The 13292-nt window shown below is 43.7% G+C and overlaps 1 non-coding gene across 1 annotated transcript; it reads right to left on the reverse strand.

The window, feature by feature from the left end:
• Positions 1–5465: 5465 nt before the first annotated feature.
• On the reverse strand, positions 5466–5572 carry LOC125584652. The gene has a single exon (XR_007321562.1). It is a non-coding gene; the product is annotated as a small nucleolar RNA R71 (small nucleolar RNA).
• Positions 5573–13292: the final 7720 nt, after the last annotated feature.

Genomic DNA, 13292 nt, shown 5'->3' on the forward strand with positions numbered 1-13292 from the left:
AACTCTAGTAATCGTGGCCATGGACGTTCTAACTCAACTAGAGCCGTCTCCAACAACACCACGACATCCAACTCTATGAATGCTGATCCTATTGCCCATATTACTCAACTTCTCCAACAACTACAGAACACTAAATCAACAATATGAACCGAAAAATCTCTGCTAAACCAACTATTGCAGATTTCATTATTGACACTGGCGCATCACATCACATAACGGGCAACTTATCTCTTCTTAGTGATGTTACCGACATAATGTCTTCTTAGGTCAAATTTCTTAATGTACGGTTCTTCCAAGCAGGGAAAACGTGCACGCTTGTTTTAAGAAAAGATTACTATTTATCAGATGTTCTATATGTGCCTGACTTTAACTGCACACTGATCTCAGTGTCGTGTTTACTCAAACAAACTGGTTGCATTGCTATTTTTATTGATACTCTCTTTGTCTGGAATGACTGTTTTACGAAGATCATGATTGGAACGGGTGAAGAACGTGAGGGGGTGTATTACTTTACAGGGGTCACGACTGCACGAGTACATCGCACTGAGGTTAAGAATTCTTCAATATCAGAACTATGGAATCGACGACTTGGACATCCTTCTTATCAGATTTTATTGGCTTTGCTTCTTTTAGATAGACTAGTTTTTGATTATGAACAAGCTACGTCTTGTGAGATTTGTTTTCGTTCTAAATAAACACGTCAAGTTTTTAATGATAGTTCTTATAAAGCGTTTGAGCCATTCTCTTTACTTAACTGTGATGTTTGGGGACCCTATCGGAGTCCTTCTTCTTGTGGCGCACACTACTTCTTAACATTAGTTGATGACTATTCACGAGCCGTCTAAACTTACTTAATGTTACAAAAGTCTGAAGTTGCCAACCTGATTCGCGAGTTTATAGCACTATTTGAGAGGCAACTTGGCAAAACGATAAAAACGATTCGGACTGGCAATGGGTCTGAATTCATGGTCCTCACGCCATTCTTTAAGCAACAAGGAATCGAGCCTCAAACATCATGTGTAGAGACTCCGCAACAGAATGGTCGGATTGAGCGAAAACATCGTCATATATTAAATGTTGTGCATCCATGTCTCTTCCAAGTTCGGTTACCAGTCTCATTCTAGGGAGAGATTACTTGTACTGCAGCTCATCTTATAAGCCGTACTCCTTCTCAGGTTCTTTAGGGTAAGACACCTTGTGAAATTCTCACCGATTAAAAACAAGATTATGATAAACTTAGAGTATTTGGATGCTTATGTTACTCTCATCGCAAATTGCGAGATAAGGATAAGTTGGTGATCAAAGCAGAAAGTGTATCTTTGTTGGCTATCCATATGGAAAGAAGGTTTGGAGATTATATGACCTAGATACGAATGAGTTCTTTGATAGTAGAGATGTTGCTTTCTCGGAAACAAAATTCCCTGGTGTTGATATACATGAATTTGTCACACTGCTGTTGAACACTTATGATCCTACAATTGATGGTTGGCTCCTACCTATTACGAGCTTAATGGGGAGTGCATCGTCTCCAGTACTTATTCCGCCAGTTCAAGAACCTGCAGCTACCTCTTCGTCTCTATCAGTGATTCAGACCCATGTTTCTCTTACAGCTGAACCTTCTGATTTACATGTATCTACTACTGTTACTCATATGTGTCCAACTCTTGTGCATGTGGTATCTCCTGATGATCTACCTTATGTTTATCCAGGTCTTCCTGAAATTTTAGGAAGACTACGTGACTCACTATACGACTACCCCCCCCCCCCCCACACATACACTATACGTCCAATCATGGGTCTCCACAAACAATCTTAGGTAATACTACTTACCCTATCTCCAGCTATGTTTCTGATAATTTGTTTTCAGATTCGCACAAAGCTTTTATGGCTCCGATTATAAATGATGATGTGCCAAAGACGTTCAAAGAAGCGGTCAAACATAAAATATGGAATGATTCAATGCATACAAAGGTTGATGCCTTTGAGCTTACTGATACATGGGATGTTATAACACTACAGCTAGTAAAGAAATCCCTTGGAAACAAATGGATTTATTCTAACAAGTATGATGCGAATGGAACGATTGTACGGCGCAATGCTCGTTTAGTTGTGCATGGTAATAATCAGATCGAAGGAGAGGATTTTACAGATACATTCACACCGGTCGAAAAGCTATCAACTGTACATATTATTCTTAAAATCGCAGCAACGAAGAACTGGTTAGTTCATCAAATTAATGTGAGTAATGCTTTTCTTCATGGCGATACTGAAGAAATCTATATGAAATTACCTCAAGGGTGATCATTATAAGGTATGCCGTTTAAAGAAGTCATTGTATGGCCTTCACCAAGCTTCGCGATGTTGGTACTCAAAACTCACAAAATCTTTACATGTGTTTGGGTTTTCTCATGAGTATGCAGATCATTCACTATTTTCTAAAGTTTGTGGCTCTATATGTCTGCAATTCTAGTCTATGTAGATGATTTTATCATTGCTTGCAACGATTTTACGGCGCTACATGATTTTAAAGATTATCTTCAGCGTTGTTTTCGTATGAAAGATCTCGGAAAATTAAAACATTTCCTTGGTTCGAAGTTGCTCGCAATGCTTCGGGGTTCTATTTATCACAACGGAAATACGCCCTTGATATTGTATCTAAAGCGGGTTTATTAGGAGCAAAACCATCACCAGTTCCTATTGAACTTAATCATCAACTTGCACGAGCTGAGGGTCCTTTGGTGAATGATCCTCAGTACCGCGTCTTGTTGGTCGGTTCATATATCTCACCAATACATGCCCGTTCTTGGTTACTCCATTCATATTCTAGCTCAATTCATGCAGAAATCACTTCTTCCTTACGGAGAAGCTGCATTACGAGTGGTTCATTATCTCAAAGGAAGACATGTGTTTTCTTAAAAGTCAATGACTCTCTTGACATTAGTATCTTCAATGAATTTGATTGGGGAGCTTGTCCACTCAGTCATTATTCTCTGAGCGCATACATAACATTTATTGGTGAATCTCCAGTAACATGGCATATCAAGAAACATGACACTGTGTCTCTCTCCTTTGCCGAAGCCGAAGATCGAGCTATGCGGTTGCCGTTAAAGAACTCAAGTGGTTAATACAACTCTTCAACTTGTTTGGTATTCCACATCCTTTGCCAATGAAACTCTTTCGTGATAGTAAATTGATATCTTGCATATTTCTATTGTTTTATCCATTCACCCATGTGCATTTTGATCATATAGATTAGGATTTAGCCATGTTTAGGTTGCATTTTGCATACATGAGTCCTTATCAGGTATTGGAGTATCACATGGAGTTCTTGGAGACATTTGGGTGCAATTGGAGTTCAAAAGAAGTGTTTAAAGTGATCATTGGGCGAGCACCTTACCGGAGCGACCAGTCCGGAGCGACACCATCAAGTCGCTCTGATCTCCCTATCAGAGCGACCTTACCAGAGCGACAGGGAGGAGTCACTCGCGTTTTGATCACCCGGAGACGCGAGAACGAGTCCGGAGCAACCTCTCGCAGCGACACAGCGAGGTCGCTCCCGAAGCATGGAGCGACAGGGAGGAGTCGCTCGCGTTTTCATCAGTCGGAGACGCGAGAACGAGTCCGGAGCGACCTCTCGCAGCGACACAGCGAGGTCGCTCCCGAAGCATGGGGCGACTTCACGGAGCGACAGGGAGGAGTCGCTCGCGTTTTCATCAGTCGGAGATGCGAGAACGAGTCCGGAGCGACCTCTCGCAGCGACACAGCGAGGTCGCTCCCGAAGCATGGAGCGACTTGTCGGAGCGACGAGCGGAGGTCGCTGCGCATCTTATTTCTGCTCGAACTTATGATTTCTCAAGGGCCTTTTAGTCATTTCATTATGCACATTTTTATTTTCTAACCCTATGTTTTAATACTCTATAAGCCACCAGGAGGCAGATCATCTTTGTTCTTAAGAAAAACCACCAAAAACCTTTGGAAAGTCATCTCTTGAATCAATTGATCAGTTTTGTTATTGAAATTTTGTGTTCTTATATCTATTTTCTGTGTTTCTCTACATGATTAATCTGAAATCCAACATGGGTTTAAGAGGAATCATGGAGATTAGTGAGTAATCACCCTTTGAATTCATGGGTTAGGGAGATTAAGGGTGATTAGGTTAGAGCTAGGATGTTTTAGTGTAGATCATTCATATTTCCTTGCTAACAGAGTGAACATAATGCATCTTCTGAGTTGGCCACTCAGTTGTTGATCCTTAGGCATTTCTCACCCGAAAGGTGTTCGAGGAAATGCCCGAGACAACTCTTCTAAGCTTTTAGCATACTTTGCCAAAGACATTTGTTGTTAGAGGTGCTAAGATAGCCATTGGACTTGCTAGTTATGATTGCTTTCATATTATTCAACCAAAGACATTTGATGTTTGAATTGTGTTAGTAAATGAACATTCATCTAGACATAGAGTTTGTTTAGGATTGTGTCTAAGCTTAAGGTTGATAGTTTGATTGATCGTTTGCCATCCTTAGTTCGAAACTTGATCACCCGAGGTCTAATCCCTATATCCATGAGTTCTCTTTTCTCATAGTTAAGAAAGTATCATTTAGTTATTCCTTTTAGTTAGTTATAGTTTAAAAACCCTTTTAAAAACCATTGGTTGCACTTAGATTAAGTGATTACTTGCATTCTCAGTGCTTTCATATCTCTCAGAACTGGTTCGACAATCATTTATACTACAACATTTGTCTTAGGAGCCTTGAAAACTCCTAACATCAAATTGGCGCCGTTGCCAAATTCTGAGTAGATTTAAACATTGAGATTTAGTCAATTGCTTGAGACTAAGTCATTTTTATTTTCTCTTGTTACTGACTCTTTTTCACCTCCCTTTAATCTACAGGTGTATGAACTTGCGGAGCAACGGTCCATCAAACCTAGTTCCACGAGCTGCAGACATCAGAGCTTTAGAGAGAGAGTGTGCTAGAAAGAAAAGAGAAGAAGAGCAACAGGCTCAACTGCAAAGACTGAACACTGATATGGGAGACGTTCATCAGCATGATGCAGGCGTCAATGGCGCTAATAACAATGCTCCAACTAACCAACAGCGAGCAGCTCGACCCATTGGCACTTACGACCGCCCCAACATTCATGGTCATAGATTGGGAATCCGAGCACCCGCTGTGGCAGCCAACAACTTTGAGATCAAATCAGGACTCCTCAACGTGATCGAGAACAACAAGTATCATGGCTTGGCTCTAGAGGATCCATTTGATCACTTGGACAGGTTAGACAGCTACTGTGGGTTGTCAAAAACCAATGGTGTGTCCGAAGATGCCTTAAAGCTCAAGTTATTCCCCTTCTCTTTGGGGGATAAGGCACGTCAGTGGGAGAAGTCTCTACACAGCGACTCCATCACCACTTGGGATGACTGCAAGAAAGCATTCTTGGAGAAGTTCTTCTCTACTTCAAGAACTGCTAAGCTGAGAATCGAGATTTCCAGCTTTCAACAGAAGAACTTAGAAGGCTTCAGTGAAGCCTGGGAGAGATTCAAGGGCTACCAAGCTCAATGCCCACACCATGGTTTCTCTAAGGAGAGTTTGCTGAGCACATTCTACCGTGGTGCTCTTCCTAAGTACATGGCCAGACTGGATACAACTAGCAATGAGTTCTTCTTGGGAAGAACTGAGGAGGATGCAGAGGAGCTTGTTGACAACATGGTTAAGAGTGATGCAGTCTACAGTGGAGACCACGACAGAGGTAGTAGAACAGATGATAAGCAGACGAGGAAGGAGTTGAAGGCTCTACAGGATAAGATAGACATCCTCATTGCTGACAAAGCTACCCAAGAGCAGCTGCACTTTGTTGGCAACCCAAGCCAAGAGACACCAGTTGTTGTCCATGAAGTTGAGGGTTTGGAAGGTCAGGAAGAGCTGTGTTTCATCAACAACAATGGTAGCTGGTACAAGAAAGAGCCCAACTTTCAGTACAACAACTACCAACAGAAATCCTATTCCAACAACCAACAGAGTGGTTATCAGCCTCGGAATAATCAGCAAGGCAGCTATCAACCTCAGCAAAACCCTCCTCCTGGTTTCAACAACAAGGGCAACCATTCTTCCCAACAGCAATCTAATCCCTCTACCCCAACTCCTCAAGTCAACAGCACTGAAGCTCTATTGAAACAAATCCTGGAGTCTCAAACAATAAGTGAGAAGCATGTTGGCTATGAGTTGAAGAACCTTCACTCAAAGATTGATGGGAGCTACAATGAGCTCAACAACAAGTTCAGAGCTTTGGAGAACCAGTTTGCTGCCATGAACACTCAACAAAATCGCCAACAAGGTTCTCTACCTGGAAAATCTGAGCAAAACCCAAAGGAAACCATGAAAGCTATCACTCTCAGGAGTGGTAAGGAGTTACCTCAGAGAGCTCTCACCAAGGATGCTGAGAAACAAAGTGAGGGGGTTGCCATCAACATAGATGATGAAGTGGTGATTGTTGATGAGAAGATCAATGACGAGATCTTGGAGAAGATAGTGGAAGCCAAAGGAAAAGGAAAGGTTGGAGAAGAGAAGAAAACAGTTAAGGATGGTGAAGTTGTCACTCCTGCAAGTGAAAGTTCTTTTGTTCCTCCTGCCTATGAACCCAAGCTCCCATTCCCAGGTCGATTCAAGAGGCAGCTGCTAGAGAAGTACCAAGCTCTATTTGAAAAGCAAATGAGTGAAGTCCAGGTCACAATGCCCATTATTGATGCTTTCATGCTGATTCCTCAATACAGCAAGTTCCTGAAAGATGTTGTAGCTGCAAAGAAGAAAGAGATGGAGGGCATGGTGATTCTCACTCATGAGTGCAGTGCTATCATTCAGAGGCTTGTCATTCCAAAGAAGCTAGAAGATCCAGGATGCTTCACATTACCTTGTGCTCTTGGACCTATGGTATTTGATAGATGTCTCTGCGATTTGGGAGCTAGTGTCAGCTTGATGCCCCTATCTGTTGCTAAGAAGCTCGGCTTCACTCAGTACAAGAAGTGTAGACTTTCTCTGGTATTGGCTGATCGTTCAGTGAAGTACCCTGTGGGTATCTTAGAGGACCTCCCAGTGATGGTTGGAAATTATGAGATCCCTACAGACTTTGTGGTGCTTGAAATGGGTGAAGAAGCTCAAGACCCTTTAATCCTTGGAAGGCCTTTCTTAGCAACAGCAGGAGCTATTGTTAATGTGAAAGAAGGCAAGATTGATCTCCATCTGGGTAAAGGGCACATTCTCCATTTTGACATCAAGGAGGTAATGAGGAGGCCAACAGTTCAAGGGCAAGTGTTCTACATTGAAGAGATGGACGCCCTTGCTGATGAAATCCTTGAAGAGTTGTCACTAGAGGACCCTCTACAGCATGCTTTGACTGTAGAGAGAGAGGCTGAGGTGATTGAGAACCTGGAGAGTACTGCCTATGGGATGATGCTGGATTCACACCAGGGGTTTGTCAGTAAGGATCAGTACGAGGAGCTTCCACAGATGGTTCACCAAGAAGTCTCAGCCACTCAGCAAGATGACTGGAGTGAGCTTAAGGCACCTAAAGTGGAGCTTAAACCTCTCCCCCATGGTGTAAGGTATGCATTCCTTGGTCCTAATGAAACTTATCCTGTCATTGTGAGTAGTGAACTTACTGAAACTGAGCTATCTGAACTTTTGAAAACGCTTAAAAGATTTAGAAAGGCAATAGGTTACTCACTGGATGACATCAAGGGAATATCACCCTCTTTGTGCATGCATAGGATACATCTTGAGGATGAATCAATGACTTCTATCGAGCATCAAAGAAGGTTAAATCCTAACCTGAAGGATGTTGTAAAGAAAGAGATTCTTAAACTCTTAGATGCTGGTGTTATTTACCCTATCTCAGATTCTAAATGGGTATCACCTGTGCATGTTGTACCAAAGAAAGGTGGTATCACTGTGATTAAAAATGACAAGGATGAATTGATACCAACAAGAACCATCACAGGTCATAGAATGTGCATTGATTACCGAAAACTAAACTCCGCATCTAGAAAGGATCATTTCCCATTACCATTTATTGATCAGATGCTTGAGAGACTTGCAAATCACCCATTCTATTGCTTTCTTGATGGGTACTCAGGATTTTTCCAAATCCCCATACATCCCAATGATCAAGAGAAAACGACATTCACATGTCCCTATGGTACCTTTGCATATCGAAGGATGCCATTTGGTCTATGTAATGCTCCAGCCACCTTTCAAAGGTGCATGATGTCAATTTTCTCTGATCTGATTGAGGATGTTGTGGAGGTATTTATGGATGATTTCTCTGTCTACGGATCTTCGTTTTCTGCTTGTTTGTCAAACTTGTGCAGGGTCCTACAGAGATGTGAAGACACCAACCTTGTGCTGAATTGGGAGAAGTGTCACTTCATGGTCAAGGAAGGGATTGTGCTGGGACACAAGATTTCAGAGAAGGGGATTGAGGTGGATAAAGCCAAAATCGATGTTATGGTTGGTTTGCCCCCACCAAAGACAGTGAAAGACATCCGGAGTTTTCTTGGTCATGCTGGGTTCTACAGGAGGTTCATCAAGGACTTCTCCATGATCACTAGACCTTTGACCAGGCTGCTGTGCAAGGAAGCCACCTTCAGTTTTGATGTGGAATGTCTACAAGCTTTCAAGAAGCTGAAAGGTGAACTCATTAGTGCTCCAATTGTCCAGCCACCTGATTGGGATCTCCCTTTTGAGATCATGTGTGACGCTAGTGACTATGCTGTGGGAGCTGTTTTGGGGCAGAAGAAAGATGGCAAAACCCATGTGATCTACTATGCCAGCCAAACCCTCAATGATGCTCAGATGAGGTATGCCACAACAGAGAAAGAGATGCTGGCAATTGTTTTTGCCTTTGAGAAGTTCAGGAGCTACTTGGTTGGGTCTAAAGTCATTGTCTACACAGATCATGCTGCCTTGAGACACCTTTTGGCCAAGAAGGATGCAAAACCCAGGCTTTTGAGGTGGATCCTTTTGCTTCAAGAGTTTGATATGGAGATTAAGGACAAGCCAGGAGTTGAGAATGGTGTAGCTGATCATTTGTCCAGGTTGAGGGTAGAGTCTGGTATTCCTATTGACGAAGGACTTCCTGAGGAGCAGATCATGGCTATTGAAGCAGTGATAGCAGTTTGTGAGACTGGTAGGAAGCTGGAAGAAGTCAAGGCAACAGAAGAGAAGGAACCTTGGTATGCTGATTTGGTGAACTACCTAGCCACAGGAAGAGAACCTTTCAATCTTGTGGGCTATGCCAAGAAGAAGTTCTACAAGGATGTGAAGAGATACTACTGGGATGAACCCTATCTCTACATTCTCTGCAAGGATCAGCTTTATAGAAGAGTGGTTGCAAATGAGGAGATTGATGGGATCCTTACACAGTGTCATGGATCATCTTATGGAGGCCACTTTGCCACCTTCAAGACAGTTGCGAAAGTGTTACAAGCTGGATTCTGGTGGCCACATATGTTCAAGGATACACAAGACTTTGTTTCAAAGTGTGATTCTTGCCAAAGAAGAGGAAACATCACCAAGAGGAATGAGATGCCTCAGAATCCAATCCTTGAAGTTGAAGTGTTTGATGTGTGGGGTATTGACTTCATGGGACCATTTCCATCATCTTTTGGAAACAAATACATCCTTGTGGCTGTTGATTATGTCTCCAAATGGGTGGAAGCTATTGCAAGCCCCACCAATGATGCTAGAGTTGTAACCAAGATGTTCAAGAGCATCATCTTTCCAAGGTTTGGAGTCCCAAGAGTTGTGATCAGTGACGGAGGTTCCCACTTCATTAACAAACTGCTTGAGGGACTTCTCAAGAAGAATGGTGTGAAGCACAAGGTGGCAACTCCTTATCACCCCCAAACAAGTGGCCAAGTTGAGATTTCTAACAGGGAGATCAAGTCTATCTTGGAGAAGATTGTGGGGATCACAAGGAAGGATTGGTCCAATAAGCTTGATGATGCACTTTGGGCTTATAGGACAGCGTACAAGACACCACTGGGCACCACACCTTTCAACCTAGTGTATGGGAAAGCTTGCCATCTGCCAGTGGAGCTTGAGTACAAGGCACTATGGGCAATAAAGTTGCTGAACTTTGACATCAAGAGTGCCAAGGAGAAAAGGATTTTTCAGCTACATGAGCTTGATGAGATAAGAATGGATGCTTTTGAGAACTCAAGGATCTACAAGGAGAAGACTAAAGCTTTCCATGACAAGAATATCCTGAAGAGAGAGTTTAAAGAAGGAGATCAAGTTCTTCTCTACAACTCTAGGCTGAAGCTATTTCCAGGAAAGCTTAAGTCAAGGTGGTCAGGTCCTTTCAAAGTCAAAGAGGTTAGGCCATATGGAGCAATAGTTTTGTGGAGTACTGATGGAAGAGACTTCACAGTCAATGGACAAAGGGTTAAGCTCTACATGGCTACTGCACCAGAGGAAGATGGGGTTTCAACTCCACTGTCTGACCCTACCCCGGCCTAATCCAAAAAGAGGCAAAGTCAAGCTAGAGACTTAAAACAAGCTCACTTGGGAGGAAGTCCCATGCGTATCCTTGTATATATTGCATTGGTATTTTCATTTTCATCTTATTGCATAAAAAAAAAAAAAAAGAGAAGTCGTGTGCAGGTGCTTGATCGATGCAGGTTTGAGCAAAAATCGTGCGTGGGAGCGAGGTCTCAGAGCGAGACCTTGAAGTCGCTCCAGCTGGGAGCGACGTTACGGGAGCGACACCTCGAGGTCGCTCGGCTTAAAGACGTTATGTGCTCCAAAAACACTCTCGGAGCAACCTCTTAGAGCGAGCACATGAAGTCGCTCCAGCTGGGAGCGACGTTACAGGAGCGACACCTCGAGGTTGCTCGCGTTTTCGTCGTCACGGAGCTCAAAAAACTGGCCTGGAGCGACGTCCTAGAGCGACACCTCGAAGTCGCTCCAGCTCCAGAGCGAGGTTTCGAGAGCGACACTCCAAGGTCGCTCGCGTTTTCGTCGAATCACGACGCGAGAAAATGACTCGGGAGCGACCTCTCGCAGCGACACCCTCACGTCGCTCCCGAACCGGTCCAGGTAAGTTTTCTAACTCTAAACCCCGGTTTAATTCAAGTAAACCGATCCTAACCACCCTAGACCGAACCGGACGACCCTAAACCTACCCCCAACCCCCGCGACTCCATCTCTATCACTCTCCCCTCCTCTCACAAACTCTCAAACTCTCTCAAACTCACCGACACCAAAAATCCCAAAACTTTCTCAATTCTCACCCAAATCAACTAGTTCTTGTTTCTAATCCAAGCTTTCGCCCCTGTAGCCTATTCCTCACCACCCATTCACCATTCCTTTCATCCAAAGCAAGGTATTAAGTTTTTAAATTCAAATTCGTAAGTCCATGAACCCTAGGATTTGAAAATCAAAATTTGGTCATTTTCTTGCTAGATTGTGGTGAAATAGACTCGGGAAAGCTTATCTATCAAGTTGGGTTGTCGAATAAATGGTGAAATTGAGTTTAATTTGCACTTTGGCAAAATTAGGGTTCATGGATTTGGGGGTTTTCGAATTTGACCTTAATTGGGTGTTTGTGGGTGAACTAGATGCGTTAAGGTGTTACAAGAGTGAGAATTGTTGCATTGTGTTGAACTTGAGTTTAAATTGATAATTCATTTGTTAAGTTCACTTTTGCAATTTTCACTTGCAAAGTCTTGCCCGTCTTTACTTCCATCTACTTATCCCTTTTCAAGTTTTTAATTTTTCAGGTGAAAATGGTTAAGAAGACAAAGGGAAAGTTGGAAGCTGAAAGGCAAGAAGCTGAAAGAAAAGAGTTTGCACTAAGAGGAAAAGCTTTACCCTGCGAGCCAACTGGCTCAGGGACGCAGAGGACTGTTCGACAGCAGACTTTGGCTGCAAGGAAATCGAAAGAACAGGAGAAGAGGGCAGGGAAAAGCGTAGTAGTTCCCAACCATGAGGAAAGTGAAACTGAGAGTGCTGATGAGCGGGCACCTACGAAGAAAGCCAAGATGTCCAAAGGCAAAGGGGTTGCGGTTGATCGAGATAGGGCGAAAACTCCATCTGTGGAGGAGCTGTATGATCACTTGAAGAATGAGGTCACTTGGACTCCAACCAGGTTCGCCGACCTTGATCTGCTGAAGGAGTTGGGTCTTGAATCTGACATTGAGGAGATGCTAGGACATTTGAAGATGCCAAAACTCCTCACCATGGCATATCCTTTCTACAAGGATGTCACTTGTCAGTTCTTATCTTCTCTTGCGGTCACTTACCACGACACCGCGCATGTGAGGCAAGGATGGGGCAAAATCAGTTTCAAGGTCAATGGACGAGAATACAACATGAACTTCAAGGACATTGGGAGAGTCATGGGGTTCCAAGACCTAGAAGACCACTCCCTACCCAAGTGTGAGAACCTTCCCACGGAGCTTTGGAAGTTGATCACTGGAAACAAACACACTACCGGGGCTGACAAGAACTCACACATCCGACACCCGTCCGTACGTTACCTCCACAGGATGCTCGTCCATGCATTCTACCCACGGAAGCAAGCTGGTACGGTTACTGAAGAAGACATGCGACTGCTCTGTCCGGCTATCCGTCCCTACACCCAACCTAGAGTTTTACCCCTTCCCAGCACCGACATCTATGCTACCTTCGGGATGGTCAGTTTCTTTGTGGGTCGTCTCCAGCACTACAGAGACTGGGCGTGGTACACCACTGATTCGCGCCCAAAGATGGGGATAGGTGGAATGATCACACCACTGCTCCAATTTCTGAATGTTTCCTTGGGAAAGGACGCAGCGGGACCTAAGTTCATTGATAGCACCTACTTGAGGATTGCTACCTATTTTAGTGGGATGTATGGGAAGGACTACGTCTACCACTACTACTTGCAGGACAAGCCAGTCGAAGTGGTTCTTCCAAACCGGAACCTGACGAGTTTAGAGATACCTGGAGCTATCAGCTTCAACATACCCCAGGAGTACTTTCTTGGAGAACACGGGCCTCTCGATTCAGTTAATGCTGCTCCATCAAGGAGAAGAAGTGTTCCTACGCAACATGACTCGCCTGTTGCAGACCCTTCTGAGCATATCTATAGACCTCCGCGCTACTACTTCAAGCCACATGACGGAGTTCTTCCCCCTGGAGCTCTTTGTGATGCTCATGACCACATTAGTCGCCTTCAGAGGTGGAACAAGGCTCAGGACAGAACGATAGAAAAGCTGAAGGATAAGTGCAAGGCGCTAAGCAAGACAGTAAAGAAGC

The sequence above is a fragment of the Brassica napus genome, chromosome C3 (genome assembly GCF_020379485.1).
Source record: "Brassica napus cultivar Da-Ae chromosome C3, Da-Ae, whole genome shotgun sequence".
Classification (NCBI taxonomy): Eukaryota; Viridiplantae; Streptophyta; class Magnoliopsida; order Brassicales; family Brassicaceae; genus Brassica; species Brassica napus.